Genomic DNA, 5,052 nt, shown 5'->3' with positions numbered 1-5,052 from the left:
TTATTCACTAAGGTATGAAAAATCACATCACTGCAAAACTCTGGGCTTTAGAATCTCAACTTTTCATTAAGCGAATGAAAGTATTTGGAAGTCAAGAGTGGGTTCACAGAACAAATGCTTGGGGGAACTTCTGTTTATTTTTCAATTGCAGGAGTGCCCAAAATGAGCTAGGTGCTTTCCAAAGACAGCCTCTGTCCCCACAGCACGTAGTTTAAAATGACAAAGACAGAGCCGGGGGTTGAGTTGTCGGGAAAGAGACCATACTAGCAAAGTGAACAGATTGGTGATAGACAGGAGCCCAGTTACAAGTTAGGGGTGCTTATGTTTCCTCCCTTCCCTGTCCCACCTCCCCAGCCATACAAGTCACTGGGATTTATGCATCTGGTTAAGGCACCAATTCAGGAAACCATTCCTATTCTGGACAGACCTTAAAATACATTAATTTTGTGTACATGCTTTAATACTGAGACTTGGTTCCAAGGGTTTTTATTACAGTGTAGACGTACCCTTAGTCACTTTGGGTTTGTCTACACGTGGACATTCAGGAAAATTAATCTGAATTAGCTAAAGGTGTGAATTTGAAATGGATTTATTAAACCACATTAAGCCCCTGTGCGAAAACACTCATTCAGAATTAAAGTGGCCTCAATTTGGTTTATCTTAATTCACTTTTGAATTAAGATAAACCAAATTAAGGCCACTTTAATTCAAAATGAGGGTGTTTGCAGAAGACCTAATGCAGTTTAACAAATCCACTTCAAAAATTCACACCTTTAGTTAATTTAGATTAACTTTCCTGAATGTCCGTGTGTCAACAAGACTCATTTATAATCGAGTGCATTGAAAAATCAGCATTGAAATCCCATTTAGAAACAATGCACATAATTAAGGCTACATAATAGTCATGGGTGTTTTTAGTAAAAGTCATGGACAGGTCACGGCCAGTAAACAAAAATTCATGGCCCATGACCTGTCCATGACTTGTACTATATACTCCTGACTAAATCTTGGAGTGCTGCGAATGCTGGGGGGTAGGGACAGCCTGGGGGGGGGGGGGTGCCAATGGGTGCTGGGGGGGGGCGAGTGCTCAGGGGGCAGTCTGGGGGGGCATTGCGGGTGCTCGGGTGGGAGCAGCCCAGGACCCCCGCTGGTGTTGGGTGGGGGGAGGGGTAGAATTGGCGGGGCTGGCAGGCTCCCTACCCAGCTTTTTTGGAAGCGGCGACACGTTCCTCCCCAAGCTCCTCGCTCCGCATGCTGCCAGCTCCCATTGGCTGGGAACCGTGGCCAATGGGAGCTGTGGGGGCAGTGCCTGCAGGCAGAGGCAGTGCGCAGAGCTAGGAGCTGAGGGAGGGACATGTTGCTGCTTCCAGGGAGCCTACCCCCCTAGTTAAGTGCTGCCCAGAGCCTTCACCCCCTCCTGCACCCCAGCCCTGAGCTCCCCCCCCAACTCCTCCTGCTGCTATTGGGGGGTGAGGGCAGTGGCCTGAGATTGCACCAGCAGCAGCTGGGACAACTCGCCCAGGGGCTGCCTGAGCAGCTCAAGCGGCCCTGGAGTCACAGAGGTCACGGAAAGTCAGGGAATCTGTGACCTATGTGACACTCACAGCTTTACACACAATGCCTTCTCTGCTGGGAAAGCTATGGGAGTGCCTGGGGAGAGAGTTCATTGCCTCTAGATACTAGTGCGTTGGGAGCTCTAGAAATACCTTCATTTCCTGGTCCTGAACCCCTTTTAAGGCACTAAACAAACTCTGCAGCCTTAGAGTCAAATATCTGCGTCAAGGGACACTCTACCACCATTACGTGATACTTCAATTTCTTCACAGAGCTTGATGCAGTCAGTTTTCTTGAGACAGGATCCTGTCCTGCATGCACACCAGGCCTTAGGTCAAAAGATACTTTGAAGCCTAAATCTAACACACAGCGTGGTGTGGGCTTTGTAAGTGCTAGGCAGACAGAGTGTCATGCTGGCAAAGGGGGCTTCTCAGGGCAACTAAAACTCTCCGCTTCTTGGCCCAGAACCTGGGCACAACAGTGCTAAAGCCTGCATAGCTGCTACAGGGAGGTCACCCCAGTTTAGAGGGAACCTCCGGAGGCATAAAGCAGGTGTAGAAGTTTCTCCCTCTCCCTGCTGCTAGTGGAGGGAGCATGGCTGAGGAAGAGAGAGCATGGTCAAGGCTTCTCTGAGCCCCTTGTAGCTGTTGGAAGCTGGCACAAGTTAGAGCAGCCTTCAAGGGATGATCCTGGGATCGCGGCAGGATTGGAAGTGCGTGAGGAGGGATTGCAGAAGAATATTGTCAGAGACCAAGACAGTACAAACAAAAAATCTATGGAGTTGCTACCCCTTGCCTACCCTTCGAGGACACTACCATGTGAGAGTGACTGTTCTGTCCATACGTGGAGGCTGGTGACAACAGAATGTGGGTAGGCAAAACTGACACAGAGAGAAGATTGGGAGGAGAGATCCTACTGGATCAGCAAAACTGACATAGAGATAAGATTGGGAGGAGAGATCCTACTGGATCAGCCTCCAGTCAGCCTAGGCAAAGCCTTACATGGGCCACCTTAACAAGCCTCTTGGGCAGCTGCAGATTAAAAACCCTTTTAAGTGTCCGCTCACAGTTCAGCTCCCAGGCAAGTAAATGGGAGAGAGCGCATAACTTAGGTGTGCTGTGTTAACGCCTGGATGCTATGCTGCCGACCACTTTCGGCTTGTGGGATGGAAGCCCCTTAAAGGGTGGCTGCTGCTTAGCAGAGCTCAGTCTGCCTTTTGACACTTTAAACCCCTTTGCAATGCTGAAGAACAAGCTAAATATTAAAAAAAGTTGCATTTATGGAAAGCAGTTTTTAAAAGAACAAACCCCAGATGTACGGCTCCTAATTCAGGCAAAAAATCCCATTCACTCTAATGGGAGCAGGATTGTGCCCTTCTTTTGAGCAAGGGAAATTATTTTTAAAAAGCTTTGGATCAAATATTACTTTAAAAGGAAAAAATCCCATTAGTCTTACCCCATTCAGTACGAGACAGAGCACAGCATTACACAGTAGGTACCAGTCAAAAAAACAACTATGTGGAAAGCAACAGCAATTCAGCATGGTTCCCCCCGACCCCCACAATTTAGAAGGTTCTTATTAAGTTTTAATGTTGGTAGAGATGAGCAGAAACAAAATGGGGCAGAGACCTCAGGCAGAGACCCAAGACACAATCCACTTATGGATGCAAAAACAGCCATCAGCACACTTAGCCAATACTCAACTTGAAGATGCATTGATTTTTAACAATAATTCTAGTTTGGAGGCCAGTAAGCTGGCTGGTTTAGTCCCATCCTTGTTAGATGCAATCTATTAAAACATTTACCAATGCATTTATTCATTCCTCTTGAGTAACATGTAGTTCTGAACAGCATCGTTATTACTTTAACGTAGTGCCTACAGTGTGCTAGGTGATCTCTAAACAGTCAGAAGGGAAATAGAGAACTCAGCAGTAGCTCCCAGAATGGGAAATCCACTCACAGCTACTGCCCCCCCAGCCATGCTTTCCCAGATCTACAGAGCTCTGACAGAGAGGGGGTGTCCCTGTGGCCTGGAGTTGAAATGCAGAGGACGAGCTCTTTTCTCCCCCACCCCAAATAGAAATTTAGAGGCTTCCTGAGTACGTTGTTGTACCTTCTGCACTGTGCAGCCGGTGACTCAAAGCGCAGTGAGTTGCTGCAGTGGAGAGGTCTCTGCTGTGTGTTTAACTCCTCCTAATTAGCCTCATTATAACAGCCCTTTATCACAGATATGGGCAGGAAGGTGCTCCATCTAATGTATTTTATGTACAGAGATGAGCTCCCTGGCCTGTGTTAAACACCAAGTGAATTATAGAGCTGTCTCACCAAAAAGCCATTTATTGTAATGCTAATGGTCTCTGCCACTCACTGCCATTGAAGTGGATCATGTGGCCCCCCTTTGTAATATGCAATTTGCTGGATAATGGATTTTTTAAAAGAGTGTTTAGTGCCTGGTGGAAGGTGCTGCATTGTCAGAGGAATTCAGCCTGCAGGGCTACTTAGCAACATGCCTTGTAAAGCAATCCAAACCACCTCACCCCACCCCACTCCACCCCACCAGTGCAATAAGTAACGTTAAAACCTAATGCTTATTATCTCAAACCACTTTACAAAGGAATGTCAGTGTCATTATTCCTGATTTACAGCTGGGAAAACTGAGGCATAGAGAGCTGAAACAACTTGCCCAAGGTCTCCCACCAGGCCAATGACAGAACCAGGAACAGAACCCAGGTCTTCTAAATCCCTGCCCAGTGGTCTATCCCCTGGACACATTGCCTTCCAGCATAATGTAATCTCCAAGGCCTATTCAGCCTCTTCATGGAGGCAGCCAACCAGGAGCCCAGCTGGCAGTAACCATTACAATATTTTGGGGGGTATGGACACTTGTCTACTAGTTACTAGACTAACACCAACAATTCATTTTCCATACAGCACTGACCAGCTGCTAAGTGCTAACAGCTGGCCACTACCAGCCCAAACTAGCTTTGAACCTGTGACCTAGAAGTGAAAAGCCACCTAGCCCAGCACCAGTATGGTGAGCAACCCAGCCCTATTCCCAGCTGGAATAGACTGCCAGCTGGAATGGCTTTGGAAGCCCCTGGCTCAAAATCATTCCTTTCAGGGTCTCCTGCTGTCTGCACCATGTTCTGATAAAAGCAAGACTAAGAATGAAACTCAGCAGAAAGCAACCAGGAAAATCCAGTCCAACCAACAGCTAGAGACTTTTGGGGGTTGAAACAGCCAAGATATGGGCTGGAAACTAGAACTGGTTTCACTCCAAGCCTCCGGGTGCCTCAGGGCTGGATTTAGGCAAGTACTTCAAATCGCTGTGGGTGCTCAGCTGTCCTCAAAACCCAACCCAAAGTGTCTCAAGTGAGCCCCCAAACGGAGTGCCCATTTTGAAAACCATAGGAGTAAGTCACTTAGAAACAGCCAAGTTGCCCAACTATTTGGACCTATAGTAGATTCTGTGCGTTGCTGAGCTGTCTGCTGGACTGTT

Source organism: Lepidochelys kempii, chromosome 11, assembly GCF_965140265.1.
Source record: "Lepidochelys kempii isolate rLepKem1 chromosome 11, rLepKem1.hap2, whole genome shotgun sequence".
Lineage (NCBI taxonomy): Eukaryota > Metazoa > Chordata > Testudines > Cheloniidae > Lepidochelys > Lepidochelys kempii.
Note: the sequence above shows the minus strand (reverse complement) of the source record.